Below are 27,632 nucleotides of genomic sequence, written 5' to 3' on the forward strand. Positions count from 1 at the left end.
CATCTGCCTCTGTCTCTTGAGTGCTGGGACTAAAGTTATGCACCACTACACGAGACCCAAGTCCGGTGTTAATTGTCCAACTAAATCTCGATGGTGCACAGCCTGGCATGATTTGGGCACTCCGTCCAGGTAGTCAGGAAAGAGAGGCAGCCACTTCCATCCTAGAAGGGTTAGAGTCTGGGCTCTGGCAGCACTAATGAATAGCTCAACCACCAGTCTCAGGTGGCCAATTAAACACAAAGTGATAGTGAAAAAGGAGAAAGGAAATGTATTCATTGTGCCATGTCGGGAAGAGGAAAAAAGTCCATCTTCTAGGTTCTGGGGTAGGTTTTAGGTTTAAATAGATGGCAAGAGGTATGCATGATTGAGCAGTCCAGGTCAAGGTGTGAGAATGCCACTATTGACCCATCTGCACTACAATTGTCATAACTGTGTGACATCTCTTCTTGGAAGACAAGTTCTTGCTCCCAGCATGAGATTCCTAAGGAAACTCCCAGGGACCATCATTTCAACAACTGATAACAAAAGAGGTGGACATACTGTCTCTCCTTAGAATATCTAAATGCCTGTCCATAAATGTAGCAATAACCTCTCAGTAATGATGTTCAGATAAAATAACTGGTGTTCTAGGAATGTTGATCCAGATAGGACCCTAACTATAAGGCTGTGTGTCCCTGTGATTCACATTGTGAAACATAATCATCAGTGTGATCAATTAAGAGAGACCTTAGCAAGTGATTAAATCATGACAGCAAAGCCTTCACAAATATCATGTGAAGCAATGATTTCATCATCTGTTTCCCTTCTGGCAAGTGAAGCCTCCACATTTGTCCCCTCTAGAGGATGCTGCAACAAGGTACCACCTTAGAAACAAAACATAGTCTCGCCAGATTTAGAACTTTGCCTGTTGCCTTGACACCAGACAACAAACTTGTCCATTGCCTGCAGCATCGACTTCTAGTCTCCAGTACAGTAAAAAAAATAAACCCTGGTTGTTTATAATTTCCCAGCTTATGGTATTGTGTTATAATGAGACAAATGTTCAAAAGTACTAGTAGATGGAACCTTAGTAGTCAAGATTCAAGGAAGGAAAACAAAATGCAGCTTGATAGGTTTGGGAGTTAAATAGGAGAATATGTAAATAAGGACACAAAGTTTGGCTTTAAAGAAGTTACCTGTGTATTAGATAAGAACAGGGGGGTTTAGCCAAAAACGATTAAGACGGTAAATATTGTAGTGCTGTGTTGTATACCACAGTATTTTCTGGCCACTTTTGGCCATTTGAGATTAAGCTTAAATCAACTAAGCCAAATTAAAAACTCAGGTCCTTAGTCACACTAGCCAAAACACAAGTAAAATATTCAGTAGCCACATGGTGCTAGGAGCTGCCATATTGGATGGCACAGGGTCATCACTGTAGAATGTTCTATTAGACAGTCCCACCCAAGAAGCAGAATTCTGAAGAAAGGCACCATAGTAGCAGAACTCAGGGAACAGTAAAACAAAATCAAGACAAACAAAGAATGCAAAACAAACAAAAACAAAAACACTCATTGATGTGGAACCTCTGGTGCTGAGGATAAATGAAAGGAAGCTGTTGAGATGAGGGGAACAGAGGATACAGGTGACCAAATATGAGCCTCGCTATTCGGTATGGTTTAGAGGTTCTGTGCCAGCCTTTACAGTCTGCAGATAGTGAAAGGATGGGCACAGAGCTGTGCTTTTAAAATAGAAATATAAGTGTTATGGATAAGGTAGCTTTGAGTGCTTTTCAGTTTTCTGCGTACTCAGATACCCATCGTCTTGTTTAAATCTCAGAACAAGCCTGAATGGGCAAAGCAGTCATGAAAACGTTTTTTTTCAAAGAACTTGGCCAGAGTTACTAGGAAGATAGACTAACATTAACAAAAGCCACAAAGAAAGAAACAAACAAAACCCTTATCCTGTTTGTGAAAAACAGCATCCTTCCATCCTTGCCCTGATGCCTCTTAGCAGGAGCTACTGGTTGATTATATTCCCCTATAACAGATGAATTGCAGTATTAATGACCTATAGCCCTTGAAAGTAGGCAAGGGGTCTTGTGAAAGTAGCTTCAATTTTGATATTGAACAGACAAAATTGAAACAACAACTTGGATCTAAGAATAAATAAATAAATACTAGGGAGAATGTCTTACCACAGCTAGGGCTGTCTCAGGCCATGCGAACTGTGTCCACTTGAGTTGGTCACACCTAAAAGCATGCTACATCAGTACCAGATGGAGGAAAAAGGAGAAGCCAACTCAATACAGAAAGGAATGCAAACTTGGAAAGGTCTCTAACTGATGTCAAAGCTGGCACCTGCTGGAAGGCAATGCTAGAATTCCTGTATGGTTTCTTCCTGGAAGAAACCTTCATGCAGACCCTTAAACAAGACTCTGGGTGATTTTCAATCTGACATTTAAGATAAAAAGTGTTATTTAAACCTCCAGGAATATTGAGATCCTCTCCTATTTTCTGCAAAATTGTTTCTGAGGTTCTGGCAAAGCTTCTTAAATTCTGCAACTCAATTTTCTCATCTATAAATCATGATATCAATTAAATATCAAAAATGTCCAAAGGATTCCATGAGATACACAGAAAACATATGGCAGTTTCCCAATATACATGGTTAAGGGTCCCAAAAGGTAGATCTTCTTAATGTACATGAATAGGAAATGGGATTGTCAGGTTGCTGATGAAAAGTAGATGTAAACAAACCAGATACCAAGTCAAGTCTCTGATTTTGTTGCCTAAGAATTGTACTCACTTTCCTTGCAAAAGAAAGAAAAAGCAAATCCCTATTTCCTTGAAGAGAGACAGTAAATTACCAGACAAAATGTTGTATTCCTCAGCTGCTGTGGTATATTTGTACACTGTGTGAAGATATATGTGAAGATATTGCTGTGACTGGTTTAATAAAAAGCTGAAAGGACAATAGCTAGGCAGGAGTTATAGGTGGGACTTCCAGGCAGAGAGACGAAGAGGAAGAATCTAGGCACAGGAGACACCAAAAAGCCATGGGGAGGAAACAGGAGATTCAAGGTAGAAGAGAGGTAATGCCATGTGATAGAACACAGATTAATACAAATGTGTTGATTTTAGTTATAAGAGCTAATTGGGAACAAGCCTAATCTTTAGGCTGAGCTTTCATAATTAACAATAAGTCTCCATGTCATTATTTGGGAGCTGGCTAGCAGGACAAAGACTTGTTGCACTTAGTCTTCAGCCAAGTCATGGGTTTAAACACAAGCAGAGGCAAGCTTCTGAGACGTTGATATGGACTTAGTAAGGTGGAGACCCCAGTGCTGAGGAAAGCTGCCCTCTGTCACTGATGCAAACTCCTCCTCGCTGCAAACCTCAGCTCCTGTCCCCTTCTGGTGATAGCCCTGATCTCATTCCAGCCCAGGTAAATGGAGCATGTTGACTAGCCTGATCAGCCTGCCTCCTTTGACAGTTTCGCCATGGATTCTGGGGTTCATTGAGCTGCCAGGATATATAGACATGGTTCCTCTTCCAGGAGACAGATTGGTTACAATGTGAAATGTTGAGAAGTTGTCACTGAAGCAGTGTTTTTACTCATCACCTTCCCTGAGAGGAAAAGTCTTTCTTCTAATATTCATCACTTCCCTCATCTCCTAAGAAGCAAAGAAAAAACATCTCATAGAAGCGAAATCAAGACAAGTGGTTTAAAAAAACATATTAACAAACACTATTTTTTGAAACAAAAGAAACAAATGTCCCATAAAGATTGAAGTAAATTCCTTTCAAGGAAGGATAAGCAGATGCCCTCCCCTCCCCTAAATCCCAGTGACTCCCGGCTGGTCCATCCTTACTGGCTCATACTAAGAAACATGGAAGCTACGTTTGAAACTACATTCATCTTCCAGCAACAGCTGAGAGCTCAGGATGCATTTTCTTCCTCATCTTTCCCCACCAGCCCCAGTACTCTAGGTATTTCTGGGTCCCTGGCCATAGAAGATGCTTTCTCAAGTAGAGATTGGGTGGTCATTGGAATAACTTGCCCGTTGAGAGGAGTCAGTCTTGCAGGAAATGTTTCCTCAGCATATTGTGGAGAGAGAAGGGAGATTTAAGTTTACCGTAATTATGCTTTCAGCATTTTGCAGCTGTGTTTCAATGCACTCCCTTTCTATTCTCAGGAGCTTCTCAGTCTGAAGTGTACTGATGAAGGAAGGCCACCTTGCCTGGGGCAACAGAAATCTGGCTCAGCTGAGCTGAAAGTTATAGCCAAGCAATTCATCACAGTCCTGGTCTTTCTGTCTCCCTTTCATTCCCTGAAGAGAACACCAGGGAGGGTGCATTCCACAGGCTTTTACCAAAAGGGCCTCTGGATACTCCTACCAACACCTGCTGTGACCGGAAAGAGGTCTGCTTATGTTTCACAAGGAGAGCTGTTCATCTGTCCACCCGGGCCTTGAAATCTGCTCAGAATGCAAGAGAAGGAAGTCAGAGAAAGACGACACTGAAGGGTACTGGAAGCTAAGTGTTGGAGCCCCAGCTATGATCCGCACTTGTGACCAGGACCTAGTTTGAAAACATTGTTTTAAAAATAAGTGGATTGCTTTTTGAGTAGCTCCTTGGAACAAATGATCTGCCTACGAAAAATTTCACGAAGCTTTTCTGTTAATTTCTAAGTATATTACTCCTTTCTAGATACAAATGAAAATTTCAAAACTGCAAAAACTCAGCAGCGCTCTCACTTCCTTTCATAGAAAAGACACACACCTTTGGCCAGAGCAGCTGAGATTATATCTTAAGCACTGATATGAATCAGAGCAAGGAAGATAGCATCCACAACAAAGACTACGGACCTAATTGATCAAACTCATCTTACCTTCATTCTGGACACCTACTGGTCTCTGCACATATAGGAATGTCTGCTTTTGACATCTAATATTCTCCAGTACAGGGACATAAAATACTACAAAGAAGATTTCATGGTTACTGCTGTGCTTTCCATGATTTAAGGGCATTTTCAGGTATTGGTCAGCAGAGAACAGGTTTTTCCCTCTGTGTCCATGTATTCTTGAGTAAACAGGTGCCTATATATTTGTATTCATCAATCTTAAGGTCAAAATTCCTCAGATTCTACTCACCTTGTCTTTCGAGACTCAGTATTTCACTGTCCTTGAACTCACCATTTAAGCTAGGCAGGCTTTCTAGTAAGTCTTGGAGATCTCTCTGCCTGTGTCTTCCCAATGCTGGGATTGCAGGTGTGATCACAACAATGACTTTGTCACTTGAATTCTGAGAAGTAAACACAGGTCCTCATCCTTGTAAGGCAAACACTACCAACTGAGTTATGACCCCAGCCACAAAGACCATTTTCATTCACCTAAACAATAAAATAGTCAATGTGCAGGAATCGCGAAAATAATTAAAGGGTCCTGATCCGCAATATCTCATTTTGTAATTTATAGTTCCTAAAAACCTTTTTATTATGTTTTACAGAAAAATTAATTAGACTGAGTGATAAAATATATGCCTTTTTTAAAATCAGTGGTAGGTTTTGTAGGTGTTTGTAAATACATTTTCACTTCCTTTCAAAGCAGGATGGACATGACTTGAGGAAATCATGTGTTGTGCAACACAGATATTTCCACAGCTAGAGGCAGTGTACAATGATTAAGAGTCATCTGCAGACCAATTGGACATCATGGTGCATCTTAACTTACAAAGAACCCACAGTTCATTCTTTTGTAACAAGGAGAATATATTGTCAGTTATTATTGGGAATGTCTATGCATGTGGCTATGGAGAAGCACTCCTTTAATCCCAACACTCTGAGTTCCAGGCCAGCCTGGTCTACAGTGCAAGTTTCAGGACAGCCAAGGCCACCCAGAGAAACCCTGTCTCCAAAGGGAGAAAAAGACTGAAAGGGAGAAAGGAATAAAGAAAAGAGAGAAAGGAAAGGAGAAAAAGAAAGCAAGTTCTGTGTCTTACATGTTCTTTCATTGAACAAAGGAGGCTGGGGAAAGCAGGAAATTCCAGCTTTATCTACTCCCTCACAATTTTTCAGTGTTTAAAGTAGACAAAAATAGATAGATAGATAGATGATAATTAGATAGATATAAGTGTTTCAGAATGTACTTTATCGATTAAAAGAGAAATAATATGCCAATTTCAAGTGTTCTGAATATATATTATGCAGGTGAAGGACAGAGTGATCTCTAGTTTGGGTGGGGAGGAGCCCCCACATTACCCATTACCACACTTTGTACAAGGTGTAGTCAGGGATGGGCAGCCTTCCCTTAAGTCATCTATGAGAGCTTTATATGGATGCTGCAAAGAGCACCAGCTACCACAATTCCATCTGACCACACACACATCCTATAAAATATTCTATGGAAACAATTGTATGAATAGTAATTACTACAATCGACTGGCATTCATTATGAAGCCAGAGAAATACATACACACACAACTCATGAACATCAGCATGAGTCCATACATGCAAACACATGCAGTCTGAAACAGAGAACAAGAGATAGAGGTTAAGAAGCAACAAGAAGTAAGGAAGTATGTCTATAAGCCACAGAAATAAACAATTATGTATCTAATGCAACTATAATCTAAAACAGTGTTTGTGGCCTTTTCTGCAAATTTGTGGTTGTGGTTTCTGACTGACTGCCTTTTAATAGCGCAGCCAAGTCAGCCTTCCTGTGCTCTCGTGAATAATGCAATGATGAAGAAGACGCCACAGCCCCACCCTTATACAACTATTTGGTGTTACGGGGAGAGGATCAGTTTTCTGCAGCTCAATCCACACTCTTCTTTTTCTTGGTTCTAGAGTCAGGATTAATTTCCTGCCTTCTCCACTATTCAGCTGCGTGACTGAACAAATTGCGATCCCTGCTTCTGTAGAGCCGAGATAACACTCCTGCTTATTTTATAAATTGCTACTAGGATGGAATGAGTTCATGAAAGTGGCATGCCAGAACAGTTCCTGCCAAGTGCAAGTACTTCCACAACCATCATCTTCATCACCCGTGATAACATCACCAGTCTCCATTTCATTAGTCGTCCTCATTGGCAGTACTTTCTCACCACTATCCTATATACCTATTTGTGCCCATCCCATGCTCTCCTGCACCTAATACCCTAACTATCACTCTTGAGCAAGAATAACCAAGGACATTTGCCTTTTAAAATCAGTCTTTCTCTCAGTCTGTATAGTTTTCCTTTGGATAATTCCAGTCTCTTGGGCTTTAATATATTTATGTGAACATTTTTTCACTTATCTCTACACATGTATTTTTAGTCACTATCAGATCTCACTCATCCAATTGCTATTGACTGTAGATGCAAGGCAGAAAACTCTCAAAGCAGTTGCATAAACTTAACTAACAGCTGTGTTATTATCCAATGCCCAGCCTCTCTATAGCAGCTCTTGCTGTGCCGTGCAGAGCCCATCAAATGACAGAAAAGGCTCTGACTCTCACTGCCTGTGCAACCCATGAACACAAACTCGTCTTCCTCCTTTTAGTGGGTTAGGAAACATCAATTCATTTTTCAATGAATCTTCTCAAAATGATGGATCATTAATGAGAATTTGGTAGATTATGTGATTAACTGAAGTGTTGTGGGTCCAGCTGCTTAGACACCCCTTGCTGCTAGAGAGGGTTAGAAGTAGCACCAACAACAACTCAGACACTGGGAGTCAGTGAGCAGTAGAGCTTGCTGCAGAATGATTTATTAAGGAAGTTAGGCCTGCCTTTATACCCTCTCCCAAGGTCCTATTGGCTCAGGCAACTGACTCTGCTGCATTGTCTTTTCCTCATTGGTGTCTCTGGGTCAGGTGTCTCTTTGTTATGCATATTTAGTGGTTTGGCTCAGGGAGGAAGTGCCTGCCATGCATTTGCATGCTCCTGTGAGCTGGCCTGAGCACCAGGGGCTGGGCGACTGCAGCTTGGGTAGGCTGGTTTCAGTTTCTGCTACACTGACATGCTCTGGGTTTGCCTAATCAGATGTCCACCACCACCTATTCCAGTGAAAGAAAACAAGCTGTGACCTTCATAGTTCTGGTTTTATCTTCATTTTATGTACGTGTGTGTTTTGCCTGCATGTAAGTCTGTGCCCTTGTCTAGTGCCCATAGAGACCAGAAGAGAATTTCCCAGTCCCTGCAACTGAAGTTACAGATTGTTATGAGTGCTGAGAATCAAACCTGGGTCTTCTGGAAGAGAACGCAGCGCTCTGAAGCTCTTCTTTAGTATTTTTTTTCAAAATCATAGTTACAATTATGATGCTGATGCCAGACTGGCAATATAGTTTGGTGTTAGAGCAGTCCTTGAACTCTGGGAGCCCTAGCCTTGAGTCCTAGCACACCCCTCCAAACCCTGATAACACAAGGAATTGAAGCCACTTCCAACTCTTGTCTATCTCATAAATACCAGTAATCAAACAGTGTTGGGGATATAAAGAGACCCAAGATTTTAACCACAGAATTTTTTTAAGGAATGGAAACTCGAAAAAGTAGTTTATATGCAATTGTACAGCAACTTCTCACATGGGACACTATAAAAGTGCATAAAGGAAGGCTGGGGAATTCTCTTCTAACATTTAAACAGTGTGAATATATTTTTAATTTTGATAAAATCTAGTGAGTTGAACTAATAATCCAGAGGAAATTTATTTCTTATCAATAAAATGCCAACTGTGGTTTATCCATCCTCCAAGTTGCTCATGGTTTTGTGTGGTATCCTCTGCTTGCCCTCCTGGCTTTAGAATCCTTCTTTTTACTTTCTACATAGCAGTTGTTGAACACTAGTTAATAACCTCTCCCTGCAAGCTTGAACTCTTTCTGGGTATGTATAATTACCCTCCATCTAATTCACTAAACAGATTTGGCCTCCTTTCCTAAAAGTATTCACACATGTGTTTCATGGTTCCAGAGCAAGATAGCCTTTAAATTGACATGTACCCAACAAACTTCTACCGGAATATCCAGCATTCTCCTCTCTGATTCCTGGCCCACCACGATGTGAATGAAGGCACATCACCATGCCTCCCTCACCACGATGTATTGAACACTCTGAAACCAAGAGCCAAAAATTAATCTTCCCTCAAAAAGCCAAAACAAAGCAAAGCCCTTTGTGTCCTTCAGATTAAAATTACATTTAGCCCTCATTACTTTCCTCTGTCTGAACAGCACATCTTTTAAAGTTAGTTAAGTAGCTACTCTGCCCTTAAAACTCACCCTGTAGACCAAGACCATTTACTGAATGGTTATGTCTTAATAAGAACCAGGAGATTCACTTTGTTAGGAGCATTACTGTAGTTTTCTTGGTGTTTTTGCAAGGTTATTGAATTCCCTAATATGTTTCTTTTATGTAATGGAAAGAGTTAGACATACCAAAATTTCCCATATTGTAGACATAACACAATGTCTGTCCCTCAGGACTCTATCCTTTCTTGTGAATGTAAGACACATTATAAGTTCCTTTACTGTACAGCACAGGTCTGTTTCAGTGAGATTAGAGCCACTGAAACCAGAAATGTTCTGAAAAGTTGTGGTACTTTTAAAGTTTTAGTCCCAAAGCACCAACACAGAAATTCAGAGTCACTAAGCCATTCCATTTTGTAAGCTCATGTCTTTATTCAAAAATTTAAAATCTAAAAATAAAATTTCTAATCTACAAGAACATTCGTAAGTTCTTACTGTGGCAAGGCAGTAACACAGATGTTGTAATTGCTGTGGGAAAACAACATTGAAGGTTGTATCTCCATAAAGTGACAGGTGTGTTTCAGCATTAGCCTCTCTCCACTCCACTAGCATAAATCTCTGCTCATAGAAAGTTTTACATTCAGCGAGAAAGGAGAAACAGTATGCTCGTCTCTCTACCTTTCAATTCAAATCAAATTTATGAGGTCATTACAGTCAGCACATAGAGAAAACAGTGTCATCGTTGGCATGGGATTTGCAGTGTGAAGTAACAGTGCATTTAGTAGAAACCATGTCAGCTGATCCAGAAAAGGTAGAGGTAGTTAGGACACACCAGGAACTCTGCAAACAACCCTTCGGTTGTGATTAAAAGCAGCAAGCATAGGAAAGGCTCTATCTGTGCTACTGGAAATGGGATTCCATTTAAAGATAAGTCGTAACCTCACATTACTGCTAATCCATTGTAAAATTCTCACTCTCAAAAAACTTCTGCTACAATATGTTACTGCTTGTAAACATTTTTAATTGTCAAGAGTAGAATTTTAGTTAAATTCTATGCAAGACCTTTTAAATGTGAATGTTAATAATTTTCAAAATAATAATTTTGGAACATTTTTCAGATCAGCATCTGGCTTTTTCAGAGCTCCCTAAGGGAAGGACTTGCCAGGGAAGCAGTGGGATAATTGCATTTATTAACAGTTTCTTTTATGCGTGAATTTTTTTTGCACATCTGTACACCACCCACATGTTCCCAGGTACCAAGCGGTTCTGTTTTACTTGTCTCTTAGTACCTGACTTGAATGACAACGCCTTCCAAAACACACACATACACACTTCAGTGAGGATTTAATAAGATTCAGTTCCATAATGCATGTCTGTAGTTTGCTGGGTTGAACACACTTTTCCAATACATAAACTTCTCTTGTAATGGAATTATTTGCAGCAACCATCACGAGTCACACTAGTTTAAATGGGGGGAACAATCAAATAGAGCATTGGGAAGAGTTAAACAGCCAGACATGAAAACAGAAGTATGAGAGAGGACAGGGGACAGCATGGATTCTCTAGTGTCACTGAGGCAGCAGAAGGAAATCAGTGTGATGATGCAATTCATCAGAAAATATGAGAAATGTGCTTTGCTCAAATGAAAGATCTGTAGGATACATTACAGTCTGAATAAAGCTGGTGTCTTATCTTTTTTATAGTCTTTACTATTGAAATTCAGGTGACATAATGAAAATGAAGGTGCTGTTTCATTATTTGAATAAAAATAAGTTAGTTGCAGTGTTTGTTTCACTTTATAATTAAGTTATCATTTAACTATGATGTAATTCAATAAAACAGATTTTTCTTATTGTAAAATTTACCTTAATAGCAAATACTATGTGAACACATACAAATATATTTCTAGGCACAAGAGGAATGATTAACATCTAATGTGGACAAACCAACTCCTGTAATAGTAAGAAGTAAGAGCTAGATTGAACTCACGAGAAAAAAAGATCACATATAACCAGAAATGTGAGTGATGGTTGAGTTATCAGTATGTAGAAATAACTATGCAATGGAACCTATTCAGAGAAGTTTCAATATCAAAGTCAAAGATGTAAATAAATTTCCATGGGGGGCATGGGAGAATGGGAGGGAAAGGGAACTGGGGTTGATATGTAAAATAAGATTGTTTCTAATTTAAATAAAATTTATTTAAAAAAGTAAATTTCCACACAGAAGTGGAAAGCAGCCTTGAAGTAAAAATACAGATAGGGAAATTTGAGATAATTCTATATTCACTAAAATTAAAGTGGCTTTTTGTTCTCTGAGGAACAAGTTTCATAAAGTATACCCAAGGTCCTAAAGACTGGATGAAAAGCAGAAACATATTTAAGCTACAAAGAGTGGTGCTTAGACTGTAAGGATAATATCTTCTTGTTGGGAAATACTACTGTCTACTATTGGATATCATCGTTTTACAGCTATAAGTGTCAGTGTTTGAGCTGTGAGAGAATTAGCAGTTCTAGGTTAGGGGCAAATGGAATTCAAGCTTTTACTTTATAAAACAGGAAAAGAAAAGAATCAGAGGAGTCAGTGAGATGATATGTGTTTAGCAAGAAGAGCAAAGGGGAAAAATATATCTGAAGGGAAATCAAAGAGGGGCTTAAGGATTAAAAAGAGGAAAACATCTACTGAAGTTGTTTTTGTAATCTTGGGGTGTGGGTGCATGCATACGTGTGTGTGCGTGTGTGTGTGTAGCAACACACCTGTCTGTGTAGGTCAGAGGACAACTACAGGTGTCCATCCCCACTTTCCACCTAGATTGAGATGGGCCATGTTTGTTGCCTAGGTGGGTGGTTCAAAGGCTTCTGTGGACTCTTGCATGTTTGCTTCCCACCTTACTGTAGGAACATACAGAACAGATGCAGGCTACCGTGTTCAGGTTCACATGGTTCTGGGATTGTGAGCTCAAGTCCTTTCAAGTATGTGATAAATACTTGACCCACTGAGCTGTCTCCAAGTTCCATTGCGGTATTTCAAATTAGCTTCTGAATGATCATGATGTTGGTCCTTTTCCCTGCATTTCCTCTGTGCAATCCATTCTATAGTGAATACACAGTAATGAAAGTTCTGTATCCACAGGAATATTTCTCTTAATAGCAGTTCTGTAAAGTGGCTCCTGTTACTCCATGAAGGAGGAGTTGAGCTTGCAGGAAAGGAGTATGGATTCCACATGTGGCAATGAAGGGTCATTGAACTTTTATTTTTTTGAATCAATCTGTGTTTTAGAATCATACCTTTAACAGAAATGTTGCAAAAGTCCTAGAAAGGGAGGGTGGAATGGACGGAGATTTTTCAAACTTGAAATAAGCTAATTCAGAAGAATTTGTACATTGAATGAAGGCAGTGGCATGAGGGAAAGGGAAAAATATAGTTTTCAGAGGTCACATAAAGTTGAAAGGAGTCATCATATCATCAATTTGAGTAAGGTTGGAAAACAAGACATCAAAAACAGTTCCTGGCAATGAAAATACATGCTAGCTTTCAACTGTCCTATTTTATGATATATTATAGTCACCTCTGAAGACAGAGTTTCTATCCTGCCTGGCCCCACAGCATTTTAATCTCAAATAAATATACAGAGGCTTAAATTAATCACAGACTTTTTTGCCATTGGCTCAGGCTTCTTATTGTCTAGTTATTTCTTAGTTATTAAATTATATCTATTAATCTATGTATTTTCACATGGTCTTGGGCTTACCTGTGACATCTGGTCCCTTTTCTTCCTTGGCAATTACATGGTGTCTGTTGGGTGACTCTTCACTGCCTCCCTCTTTCCAGCATTCCTAGTCTGGAAGCCCCACCTATACTTCCTGCCTGGCTACTGGTCAATTAGCATTTATTCATCAATCAATATAGAACAGCCCCAACACCTCTCCTTTCTGTCTAAATCAATAGAAAGTTTTTAATTTTAACGTAGTAAGATTATACATATCAAAGCAGTTGTCAAGCAAGAACCATAGCTAACAATATTTAGTCCACTCACATTGCTGAAAATTTAATAAAAATATTGTACCATCTATCCTATCTTTGTTAGTCAAAAACTTTATATGTAACTTATTTTTTGTCATAATTAATGAAAACTTAACGGTAGGTATCTGTCTTCAACTCTACCAAAGACCTCAGAAGGATAATATATGAACCCTAGAATTGGCAGAGATATCTTATTGCCTGGACAGTCACCAAAAGTTCCTCTGTAATATTGGGGCATCCATCTTCAACCTACAGGTCTAGAGTGTCTTGCAGACTTCTTAGTGAAGTAGGAATGTTGAAACTGTCCCACCTGCATAGGCAGTTTGTCTGTCATTTTTCTGTGTCCTGCAGAATGTCTGGCAGACTTTTCCATGAAGCAGGAATCTTGAAGGACTGGAGTAGAAATATACATATAACAAAATTGACCTTAAACTTATATCAGTAAACCAAAATCCATACCAATGCAAAATATACATTTCGTTAACATTCTTTTTTTTCTTTAGAAAGAAATTGACTGTTATCATTAATCATTTATAACCAACCCTGTTTAAATGAAAAGAAACATTTATAAACAATATTTGGAAATATGGGCACAGTTCTCTCTAGACTGCTTCCTGCTGTTTGGGGATGCTGTCAATCCCAAGATGATCCTGAAAAAAATCCAGAATCATGGCCAACTCCTGCTTGTAGTAGTCTGCAAGGTTGCATTGTTCCAGCTGTCTTGAATGTTGGATAACCTGGGCCACTGCTTCAGGGGGGTCTTGCTTGATCAAACCATATTAGTCTGGAAGGAATCCACAGATTTTCATCTTGCATGGAAACAAAAGCAGAACTTCTATCCAAAGTAACATGTCCTTAGACTTAAATTTTGAAATCAAGGCATTTTCAAAATATATAAGTTGGATTAATCCAGCAGAATTTATGATCAAATGTCTTTTAGCAGCTGTTGCTACTTCCTCAACAATCAAACAATACAAAGACAACACAATAACATACAGTATGGAGACTGTGTATTTTCCATCTTTACATGGACTTTTTATTACTCTATTTCTTTTATTTTTATTTTTCATTTTTTTACACAGGGTTTTGTTTCTCTGTATATTTTGGTTTTCCTGGAACTCACTATGTAGACCAGGTTGCTCTTGAAATCACAGAGATTTGCATGCCTCTGGCTCCCTAGCACTGGGATTAAAGGCATCTGCTACCAAACCCAGGTACTGTATTTATTTTATCCTTTTTCTTTTCTCTCCCAAAGCTATATACATTTTAAAACATACTCTATACCATTTAGAGGTTTTTCTTCATCTGAATCTGTCTTTACTGTGTATTTCTATATTTTTCTGACCACATGAGTCTTTAATCTACTAAACAGAATTGCTTAGATTAAAGCTGAGGTTTTGGCTGCTAACTGCAACCTGTTAAACTTTCCAACTTTTTTGGGGGTATGTTTACTGCCAGCTTTTGGAGCTGTGCCTACCACCTTGACCCTGATCTGTGCCACCATCAAGGAGCTTGTAGCATTGTCCAAAACCTTGTTTTTGTCTGTATGAGTAAAAGCTAAATCTGCCATGCAGCATGCTCTGCTGCTTGGAGTACCTTGGCAGGAATCTGCCATGCTGGTTTCAAGTCCAATTGCCATAGTTTCTCTGCACCATGGCCTGCATGAGACTCTGTGACTAGGAAGCCCACTGTGGCTCTGTTTTATATGGAAATTCTTGACCCATGTTGGGCACCATATGAAGACAGAGTTTCTATCCTTAACTAAAAAATGAAATTAAACTATGCTACCTTAAATCTGATTTTGAATATCAGTACAAAGGTGCCCATTTTCTCTTGTAGACATATGCACTTTTTTTCTGTCCTCTGAAGGTGCCTAGAAGCAATGATAAGTGTAACAATGAGCACTCGAGCTCTTTTAGCATTGTCTTCATGCCAATGAGAAGCTGGGTCCATCTGGAAGAGGTTCCCACTGACCAGAATGGTATCATTTGGCAGAAAGCACATGGACTCAGAAGTAGAATGTTCAGTCATTCAAATGGTCACATTTTCTCAATAACTCAGGGGCCATAAGGAAAATGGATCAGGGTGCCATGTAGGAAAGAGACATTGAAGAGACAATAATCAAATGCTACCTACAAACTTTCAGTTCTATTTAAAATGAGTGATCAGATTTATGTTTGACACATAGGAAAACATCATCTGCATTTGGAGTCTATCATTGTTCCAACTTCAGTACAAGGTTAGGGAGAAAAGAAGGGAAAAGGAAAAATGTCATTTCAAATTTTCAGTGTATAATGAAGTTTGTTGCTCTAGTTGCCTTTGATGGAATGCCATGAAGTGTAGAATTGGACATAGAATGTCACAGGATATAGAGTGAAATACAGTATGTATAGAAGTTAGCTGAAATAAAATGGAAATAGGCTATTGAAGTTGGATGATACATTTTTAAAGTTCATTAAACTGTTTTTCTCTAACTTTGCACATGTTTAGACATTTCCTCAAGACAAGTTCAGTAGAAATATAACTGCTAAACATACAGACAGACCATTTAATAAACTCATCCTTTAATAATCTCTTACATACTCCTTTAAGACCCATTGCCCAAGTTGTCACATGTTTCTCTTGTTTGGCCATTTGCTGATCATGGGACCATTGGTTTCCATAGACTGTGACGTCCCTGCCCACAATTGACATTAGAGCAACAGATATATCACACAGAAATTCACATTTCAGGTCCACTCATCCTCCCAGATCTCCACCATCTTTGTCTCCTCTCCTGTCCCCCTTTCCTCCCCCCACTTCTTCATTAAGATAGAATCATTAAACATAAAATTAACCCTTAGAAAAATGAAGACTTTGAAGGTGGGCATGGTGGTTCAGGCCTTTAATCCAGCAATAGGGAGGAAGAGGCAAGTAGATCTCTGAGTTCAAGGTCATCCTTGTCTATAAAGTCAGTTCCAGGCCTACACAGCAAAACACTCCCTTTGAAGATCCCCCATGGAAGGCCTCACCCTCCCTGGATATTGAAGGGGCATGGGGTAGGAGATTGGGGGGACTAGTGGGGACAGGAGAGGAGGGGAGGGAGAGGGAGCTAGGACTGACATGTTAAGCAAGCATGTTTCTAATTTAAATTAAAAAATAAAAAAGAGGAAAAGCAGTCTTTTCACTTACGCTTATCAAACACTACCTCTGTCCAGTTCCAAACATTTTCATCGGATCCAAAGAAAGTCCAATAGAGTTACTTTTATGTCCTTTTTAATCTTAAGCATACCACAGCTATGTCTTTGTACTTGGCCAGTGCTTCTCTTATTCAACTTTTTCACAGGTTGTTCTTGTCTAAGAGTTCCTCTCTCTGCCATAGCTTTTGAGTAGGTAATTGATTTAAGGTACAAGCCAAACTGTCCTTCAGTCAAGTGTCTACACAGAACATCGAGTCAGATTTGAGCTTCTTCCTACCCTGAATTCCAACATCCAGATGTCTTACGATAACAGAGACTAGGTTCTTTCATAGCATTATATTGAACAGAATACTTTATTTCACAATTTATTATTAGGATAATAATAGTATTGTGATAATAATAGAGCCAAAGAACCATAGAAGCGAAGGTAGATTAAATCCAATGGTGTTCTTGGGTCATTATATCTAAGGAGAAAGGGACTGAACATGGAATAAAATTAAAACAAACAACACAACAACAAAGCAGATCTCAATCAGCAGTAGGTGATTGCTCTAGAGAGAGGCAAACGCCAAACAAGCAGACGGATGGTGCCAGGATGGTCAGTGCTAGCCATGGTTCTAGTTAACAAGGATTCTCCCAGAACAAGTTAATAAGTAAAGTGAAACAAAATAGACAGTGAAACTGAAAATAATAAGGAGAAAACCCTGTAGATTTGAAAGTGCTCCATGCGGTCACTTCTAGCCAACGCATTGCTGTAAGTTGGGCTGGCATTCAGTTCCTGTAGGCGAGCCAGAGGCTTTCATCCCAACCTGGGCCCACTGCATGGTTCCATCTGCTTCCTGGCCCCCAAACTGCCGACAGCAGAGTCCATCACAGGTGAGGATGAATCACAGGAGGCAAAGGCACCCTGGAATGTGACAGTCGATGTGCTTTAGAGGGAAATGATTCCTAGTCCATCATCTCATAGCTGAGCAGCAGGGCCCTGATGCTGGAGACTGTCTTCTGAAATTTACCTAACGAGTGAACTGCAGTAAAGCTGGGCTTAGAGCCCAAATGCTTTCATCTCCATCAAGCCATTTTCTTCTATGGAACATGCAATTGATCTATATCTATCTGTCTGTCTATTCATTTGTTTCATTATTGACTTCAAGTTTAATGAATTTGTTTGTTTTGTGTTAATGGGTTTAGTTTTCCCAAAAGTCAGCTTTGTGCTTATTTCTTCTTGGAAGTAGAGTGTACAGACATGCACATATGGATATACTAATAATGAAAAGGAGGCAATGAATGTGAAAGTGTGTAAGGAAGTATATGTGAGAATGTTCAGTGGGACCAAGGAGAAGAGAGAAATAATGTAATTATGTTATATTCTTATTTAAAAATAAAAGAAAAAAGGAGGGAAGAAAATTGTACTCATATAAGTTTCCTAGAATTGGCAAGTATTTCAACTCCTATTTTGCTAAAGAAGTAATGAGAAAAATGAACAATGGAAGTCCCAGGCCTCAATAGGGGGCAGATGACATGTAACAAGAAGGCCAAAAGCCAAAACCTTATGACAGAATCACATACTTTCCTCAGGGTTGAATTCAAGGACAGAGTGTGGTGGCACATGGCCTGTGATTCCATCACTTAGGAAGCTGTTTCAGGTCTGGAGGCCAGGAAGTTCAAGCTCAAGTTTTGCTCCACTTCTGGGAAAAAGCTCATGGTGCTTACCTTTCCACTGGTGTCACCACAGGATTTCCTGGGAGCGGCAAGAAGGCAAATGAAGATAGGAACAACAGTCCCTTGTGTTTCTTGGGTTAGAGATATTAGTTGTATCAGATCAGAGCTCTCTGTTTTATTATATTGTCTAACATGGTTCAGTCACACAGAGTTAGGGCTTCCACATAAGTATTTTCCTTGGAGAACACAACTCCCATCTCAGCCTGCATGTTTGCATGTGTTTCCCTGTTAGTGTGTCTATTTATGCATCAAGTACTCCCCTTTCAACAAAGATCCTAGTAATAGTAGATTAGTTGGCACCTTTTTATCTTAACTAATTACATCTGCAAATAACCCTATATCCAAGAAAGATGATGGGTACTAGGACTGCAGTTCTTGTGAAGGATGTGGTAGAACCCTTGTCTAGTATTTGTGAGGTCTAGGGATTTCATGTCAGCACCAGACAAGACTTTTAAAGCCAGCAATTATTTGGGAAGTCCAAGGAGACAATTAGAGGAATGACCTTATCAGTAGTTTATATTATGGTATGAGTGCAAATGTCATAATGAAATCTATTATTTTAGGTTTAATATATGCTAAGTAAAACAAGAATAAAAAAGAAGAGAAAGAAAGGAAAGGAGGAAGGAAGGAAGGAAAGAAGGGAGGGAGGAAGGAAGGGAGAGAGAGAAGAGAGATTAATTCATCATCACAATTGTTACTATTTAAATATTGCTAACCCCATAGGAGAGATTTGGGAATAGTTACCAGTCCAGGGAGGTGAAACCACAGGAGTATTATACCTATATATCATTATCTGGTAATACAGTTCTCTCTGTGCTTCCCTTGCTCCCTCCTTCCCTCTCTCTGTGTGTGTGTGTCTCTCTCTCCATCCCTTCTTTCCTCCCTTATTTCCTCAGTAATCCTAGAGACAGTGTCCCTTAGGAGAATTAATATTCATGAGTAAAGACAGAAGTCATTACCACACCTTCCTTCCAGCTCTGCTTCTCTGACTTCCAATCTGGATCCCTGCTACCCAGCATTTATCACATCTAGACAATGCTTACAAACACTCAAGTTAAAAAAGATTCTGTCTCTACTCTCATATCTGGCATCACAAAATCATTGCAGCCCAGCCCCATGCTGGGTATGTTTTCTCAATTTAGGATATGATTCTGAGAACTATGTATAGCGTTTTCTGTTACATATTCCCTATCTGTCACAGATAGAAAAACATGCAAAGCACAGTACATAGGGGGAATTTTCCCAACTTGTTTTCTTTTAGTATTTGATAGTTGTAATTTGTATTTATATCTTATCAATGATCCTTTCTCATAGAAATTCTGTTTTTCCTAAGAAAACATTTTTTTTATGATTGTGACTTTTCATGCCACCTGTAAATGTCCTCATGGACCATTTAGCACATATAAATGATTGTGATGAGAGTCAAACAAAGCATAATCTACACCAGACCCTCTATCGAGATTTAGAAGGCATGTTCACAAGCACAAAGAAAAGACAGAATTAGTAGCTATTTGCAAGTTTCCTTCTTCAATTATTTCAGCCTGTCATGGCAGCGACAAAGAGTAGGATTTCCAGATGCCTGAAGCAGAATACTGTCAGTAGGGGGGTGGTAAGTTATGTCAACTCCTTCAGGTCTGGGGGAAATGGGAACTGAGAATTGGCTACATTATTTGTCAAAACAGAAGATAAGGCTTGATAAGGGTTACTCCAGCAGAGTGATGGAAAGAAAGACTTGATTAAATAATGTTGAGTGGAAAAGGCAAAGAGAGAAAGTAGAAACAGTGGGTCTTGGCTGTATTTGTGGTGGGTACAATTTTCAGAAGAAGCAGGAAAAATGAGCAGATTTGGAAAGGTATATTAAATCAAAAAGGGAGACCATGGCACACTCACATATTTTGAATTCAGACAACGAATATTTGTGGTTGAGCTAGTGAGTATGGGCTTAGTAGATCCCTTTGACATGCAAAAGAAGGGTCTAATTTGGTTTATGCTTCAGATTCACAAAATGGGCAAGTGTTTCTGATTGACTCCCACTTAATGGACTTGGAGGGCCATTGAGACTATTTCATCTGGTTGTACACATTTTGCTAGTAAAATACTAAGGTCATCTGTGGATGGAAGGAGAAGAAAGAAGGGGCTGGAGTTGGGGTAAGTTGTTCGTAAGTGTTCTGGTGTGATACTTCTCTTTTGTGGGAAATAATTTCACAAATTTGGAGAATTAAAAATATGTTTATTGATTAACAGTTTCAGAAATCAGGCATTCAAAATCAAGGAGCAGAGCTATGACTCCTTAGAGCACTGTGTATGCAGAGGCTTTGTTGGCCTTTCCATTCTAGATGCTACTGGTGTCCTTGGCTTGTGGCAGTGTGACTATTTCCTGTCAATATTCACATGGTGTCTCTTTCTTCTGTCTCTTATAAGGATACATCATTGGTCACAGAGCCTACTCTAAATCCAGGATCATCTTATCTTGAGATCCTCAATTACACTGGCAAGAAGACTATTTTCAGGAGAGCTACATTCATAGGCAATAGAGATGTAGATACATCTTTGGATCTGCTACAATGATGATACAATATAATTATCTAGAAGAATAAGGAAAGTAAAATAACTAGGAGAATGTGTTTGCAAGTTTTCCATTACTGCAACAAATGCCTGACATAACCCTAAAAGAAGAAAAAACTAATTTTTCTCATGGTTTCAGATATTTCCACTCATGGTCATGTGATCTTTTGCTTGGGGTTGGTAGTGGCACAGTACATTGTTGTGGGAGGACAGATCAGATTATATCTGTCTTTGGTGACTTATGATGCCCAAAAAGCAGAGAAAGAGGAAGAGGTCAGGGTCCCCGTATCCCCCACAAGGACATAGCCACAACACTTTCTCTCACTAGGCTCTACCTCTTACTTTTCCTGTAAGTCTTGTTCATTTTTAAGTTCTCTTCACAAAACAGATGCTTTTCATGAACACTTAATCTCCTCACCAACATTCCTGAAGTTTCCATTCTGAACTTCTCTTTGTCTCTAACAGGTTCCTCTGTCTCTGTCTCGCTCGAAACATTTTACCCATTGTTATATGTTCTGTGGTAGCTTGATTTCTCCTGCAAATTCTCCTTACAGGCTCTTGTCATGGCCTATCCAAAAGTCAATGCTGCAGTATATTTCTTTCAAATTTGTTACTTGCTACTGGGTCACTTGAGAATGCGACTCTTTACAAACAGAGAAAGTATAGAAACTGTTCTTGTCTGTGGAGTATTATTGAGCATTTTAAATATTCTATATAGAATTTAGTGATACTGTACTTACTTTAAACATATCTTAACAAGTTTTTTGGACCATGTAGAGGAACAGCCCTGAAACATGTCATTTTTGTCCTTCTAAAAATTACAAGATTTTAGAAGTCTTTCTCATACATGTGTGCATATATGCATATGTGTCAACATGCCTGTCACTATGTATATGGAAATGACAACCTTGAATGTCTGTCTTCCTGACCTGAGAGGTCTTGAGAACTATCTGTCACTGTTTCTCACCTCTCTGTAGGAGCACAGGTGTGTATTATTGGATTCTGGGGATTTGAACTCAGGTTTTAGGTCACTCCAGGCAGCTGGTCTTGACATCTCTTTATTCATCAAGGAATTCATTTCTAATGTTCTCTTTAGGTAAAGTTTCTCTGCTTAAGATACAACACATTTGACTATAAATTGATCTTCATCATTATTAATCATAGCAATTGTTAATATTTATCTAATCCCATATAATTACAAAACATCTTTCTGTCTCCTTTATTCTTTGACTTCCTCAAAACATCTAGAAGCTGAATATATGGAAAAAAACCTATTTCTGTTTTACAAATGAGAACCAATCTCAGTAAGGTTAAATGACTTGTCCAAACTCCTCATCCTGTAAGCTATGGTCCCAGGAATTCAACAAGGTCTTCTGAAATCAGGATGCGACTGGCTGATGTCCTCATGAATGAGACGAACAGCGGGGAAATCTCTCCTTTACACATGAGTGAACTCAGCTCTGATCTTTTTTGTTACATATTCTCCAACCTTCAGAGGGACAGTCCTCATGTTTTATTTTATGTGAAAAACAAAGGAAGCCTCCTCTCCGTGTGTAGCCATCCATCTGTCTTTCATCTCGCTCATTTGTGTTTCACATGACTGAGTTTCCTGTGTAGGGAATCATCAGGGTGTTACTCCAAATAGAGAAAACTCAGATAAAGCCCCGTGTTCCTGGCTGCAGCCTGTGTGATTACGGATACAATACTGTACTTACAGTAAGAAGCCAAAGTGAATAGGGGCTGCTGTCTTTGAAAGGATGAGCATTCGCTCTGACCTAATAACTATCTGATGCTGGGTACAATTATCTTCCTCCAAGAGGAGCATTATAATGTGACACATTAATTGTTGTGTCATTTTTTTTCTGAAAGGATTGTTGGGTGTCTAATACAAACCAGAGGATTCATGAATTATCCATGGCAGTGTGCTAGTGTGCTGCCACTCTGATTTACCTTTCCCAACAAAAATCAACCCAGTCACATCACCTGTTTTCAATGACTGCTGGCAGACCTGTGCTGCCCTACGACCTCCAAGCTTATCTTTCTGGGCCCCTGCATGTCTAATAAATCTAATGATGCACTAACTTGCTACAGCTATGATAGCTTTCCCCCTCCTAGTCAGACCACAGGGACAGAGGTTTGCCCGGTGAACCACTGTGAGTCATGGTTACTAACTAGAAGATGTTCATGGCTCAAGAGCAATAGAGAGGCCTCCTTTCCCTGCTTCTATTCCACTTTATTTCCTTCACCCACCTCTTAAAGAAGGACTCTCGGCAGCAGAGGCTGTTTCTGAGGCACACGGGCTCTTTGGCCCAAGCAAGACCGCAGTGCTCGGTGTGGATGAGCCTTTCCCATGCTGCAGCTGCTCCTTGGCAAGCCTGTGCAGGCTTATGGGCTGGTGGCCCTGGGTTTGCCTCTGGGCCTGTCATCTGTTGTGTTGTTAGCCTGCTGATGGGCTGTCTCAGTGTGCCCTTTAAAGCCTGTGCTTTCCTGGCTTCCAACTTTGGCCCCCACCACGGGAGGAAAAGTTACGCAGTCCCCATTCTCACAGCAGCAAACGGGACTTCCCCATTGTCTTCCCCAATACCTTGGGCATGAGTGGTCCGCAGAGCTAAAACCGTCAGGATTCTAATGTTCTTGCTGGCCCATGCTTGGCTGCTAGATAAAGCAGCACCGCACCGCCCCAAGACTCATCTCCCCTTTTGGTTTTAATTGGGTTCTTTCCCGTTGTTTTCATTTCAGCTTGCACCTGACTCTGACATATACAGCTGCTGATTATCAAGTAAGTTGTTCGGTGAGCTGGAGGTATGATAAATTAAATATGATATGTATCACTGAGCCCATCTTTGGCTGCTTCACGGCACATTATAATTTGGGAAGGGACTATTACAATAAAATATTAAAGAATAAGCAGGAATAGCCCACTGTTCGCATGTCCAATGGCAAGAGAAAATTACAGGTTTCATTGTCTATGCCGCACCATCTGCCTCTTTGCTGAGGCTGAGCCTTTGGCTCTCCCGCGGGAAATCGCTGAGGATAAGTTATTCAATTAGAACAGCATTATTGGCCAGCTACCTTGGAGAATTGGGTTGATGATGTTGTGACTACACTGCTCTACATTCCTTCATGTCCCCAGCCGACCGCAGCACAAGGCAACTTCCCTGAGTGTTTACTGAGCTCCATGGTAGAGGTGAACAATTGAAATGAGGAATATCAAGGATGCCTGAAAGAAAATCAATTTTGAATGAACTTTTCTTCCTTGGCCCCTGCTCCAATATTCTGACTCATACTGTATTTTTGCGGACCTTCATTGAATTAAGTGACAAAAAGAGGTGTCGGGAGGAGAGTATGTTTCATGATATGCATTTAACCTGTGGCACTGTACAAAATAATTCCTCACATACAATTACAAGATAGAAATACACGTAGGCCTCTTCAAACATGTGTTCATCTTTGAGGTGGAAAAACTTCTATCTAGGAGCATGATAGCTTTTTTGTGAAAACTTCAGCTGTGATTCCCAAGACTTCTCACACAAAAGGTGATAATTACTTACATCATTCTACCTAAAGGTCAGTCCTCACTGTAGATCGCACCACACATTTCAACCAGAAACTGCCTAAAGGGACTTTGATGCGAGTTTTGTTATCATCCTTAGGATCTTGGTTTATAATCAGGAGAACTGATTTCACATAGACATGCATGCATTCACATATATGAATTTTTAGTTGTGTTTTTAATTGTAGGCCACTATTACAGAAAGCTGAACATATAGAAATAAAACTGTGATAAAAATTAAATTCCAAAGTTATGTATTTTCAAACTATTTGTAAATATTTTATGTCCATATCTATCGTTCTGTGTGTATTTACCCAACAGATCAGTTCTGGTAATGTTATGGGGTTGTTAACAAAGCCATGAACTACACATGCTCTTCATTGTGGTTTCATTTGCTGATATGTACGGAGCTTGGCTATCTATAATTTTAGTATCTATGAATTATACCAGTTATGAACTCATAATCCTTTTACTGTGTGTAATGTTGGCATTTCAGATTAATCACTATAAGATCTTAAATATTAAGACATTAATTTCTTATTCTGAATCATTATACTTTCTTCCAGACGGTCCTTTTCATTTAGGTTATGACATTTTTGATATTTTAAATATTATTTCTTGGAATGTAATTATGAGGTACGTATTTGCAAAACATTATCAAGCCCCACCCTTATTTTGTTAAAGTTATTTGGAGTAGTCAGTCCTAGTTTTCACCTGGATTAATTTACTACACTGTGTTAGGAAGTCAATCTTCCCATGAGATGTGAAATGCTTTTGTGTTTCAATGTTTGAGATATTTGTTTTTTTCTTAAATACTTAATCTGTCAGCTATAGACGTTTTCCTCTGTATCCAGGAAAGTTGATCCTCAGGGCTCTCAGTAACACTAAAATTCTAAGATGTGCAATATGCTTATGTAAGACTGCATGGTGTTTTCAATAGGTACTATGTGTCCTCCAAGGCTTCAGGCATCACCTTTGAGCTTATCTAACAAGTAAAAATTACAATGAAAATACTTTTCACTTATAATGTGATAATGACAAGGTAAAGTCTATATAGGCTTAATGCTAATACCTTTAGTTTTCTCACAACTACTTCTATTTCAGAGTTAATTGAATTAATTAATTGAATTAGTTGAATTCATGGATATAGAACTCATAGATACTGAGATTAGCTATGTATGTATTTGTGTGTATGTATTTTTTACAGAGTGGGAAAATACATTTGTAACTATGCATGCAAGCCAACCCAGGCCATTATCAATTCCTACATATCCCAGTAGATAAACACACATTTCCCTATGCATATTGAACTCACCAGAGTCTCGGAAGCTGTTGGACAGATGTATTCCATGTGGTGAACTCAGATTTAATGGATGCTTCAATTTTATCAATAGGTACAGTAGGCAGGAAAAAAGGATGTTAAAAGCTTCTGCAGGCATCTCCTTTCCCGACACCGTTGGAGACAAGTGTATATCAGCATGGACACTTCCTCTGAGACTAATAGCTTGATGGATGATCAGTAATGCTCCACTAAATAGGAATTTAAATATTTTTAGAAGGGGACAGACCTTAAATACTGTGATGGAAAATCTCAAATCTACAAAGAACTATTTTCAGGTACCGCTGGATTGTAAATAAGACAGCACCAGCTATTCAGTAAATAATAGAGATCCACACAGTGCTTGTGCGTCATTACAAGGTTAAAGACGAATCAATGCCAGGGCTTTACACTGACCCCAACCTAACAAGCGAAAGGCAAACTGACCATAAATAGTTACTTCTTTAAGCACATCTGAAGTTCTACATCACCCAGACATACTATTCGCTCAGTACCAGGCTAAACCAAATGGTACTAAGATAAAAAATGCCCTTGTGTCTTAGTCCCAAGAGATGGAAGCCCCAATCTCTTCTCTAAGACCTTTGTTACCCTGGAAGGAAGGCAATGTCATGATCTTTAGTAAAATCTAAAAGAAACGAAGGTCCTGGGCACCTGATCCTTTCTTTTTCTAGTGTAGCGCCCCTGAACTCTGGGGTGTATCATTTACTTGTTCTCTCTACAAGCTGTACCTCCTTCTACTCCTTTCCTCTCTTGTGGTGATGTTACATAGGTCCCTAATACCCACAACTTGATGGCACTCTGGTGGGCTCACTGTGAAAGACCGGGGTATCCCATGCACCAGTGGTCTTGCTTTTGTACATGGAAGCCACACTTTCCAACAGGCAACACAGATCATCTGTAAGACGAGTCATCTGGCCCTTGTTCACTAATGAAGGGGTAGGGGAATGACTCAGAAATGTTAGCAAAGATGTGGTATTGGTCACAATTTGCCTTTGTATATCTGTGAAAATTTAGGGTGCTCTCCCTCAGGCACATATAGTATAAGCTCTCACCCTATCCTATGAAATGGAACTAAGTTTGGCCTAAAGCTGCTTCTCTAGACCTATAACTATGGCTTAAAAGTGTTTCTGTACATAACAAATTATAGTCAAACTCGATTGTGAAAAGATTGCAACTTCCTCTGGTCTCAATTGTCTAGGTCTTAGTGAGTTGCTATGCAGAGGGTGTGTCAACTACAGGCATACACTCTTCAGACACCCAGGAAAACCAGTCTAGCTCTCTCTCTCTCTCTCTCTCTCTCTCTCTCTCTCTCTCTCTCTCTCTCTCTCTCTCTCTCTCTCTCTTTCCTTTTGGTCATGAATGATCCTTCTTTCCAGGTCTCACTCTATATTTTATACTCAACTTCCTTTTGCTTGTAAATGTTACTCAGTCATGTTTTAGCTCCACTTTGGGAGTGAACTGGTTTAAATTGGAGGTTTATCCAATTTAAGAACAAGTTCTTGCTCAATTTTACTATTTCTAATGATTTTCCTGTATTATTCTCTTATAAATGTCTTTTTCTGTGATTCATTTAATCATATTTTGGATCCATTTATCTAACTTGTGCATGTACATTTTTAATATTTTATTAATTCGTTGAGAATTTCATACAATATATTATGATCATCTTGTTGACATACAGGGACTTTGGGAGCCCATTCCCTATGGAGGGATACTCTCTCAGCCTAGACACATGGGGGAATGCCTAGACCCTGTCCCAAATGATATCATAGACATTGATATCCCTGGGGAGAAGATAGGGGTAGGAATGGGGGGGGGCTAGTGGGGAGAATGGAAGGATGGAAGGGAGAGAGAACTGAGATTAGTATGTAAAATGTGATTGTTTTTCATTTAAATAAAAGAGTAGCTTGTTTTGACCTGATTTGGTTTGGTTTGGTTGGGAAAATTCTAACTGGATAGCCTCAACTGGCTCAAACTTAGAATCCTCCTTTTGCACCCTTCCAAATAGTTGGTATTGCACACCTGTGATGAAGGGTTTTTTTTCTTAATTTT

Source organism: Mesocricetus auratus, unplaced genomic scaffold, assembly GCF_017639785.1.
Source record: "Mesocricetus auratus isolate SY011 unplaced genomic scaffold, BCM_Maur_2.0 Super-Scaffold_2245, whole genome shotgun sequence".
Classification (NCBI taxonomy): domain Eukaryota; kingdom Metazoa; phylum Chordata; class Mammalia; order Rodentia; family Cricetidae; genus Mesocricetus; species Mesocricetus auratus.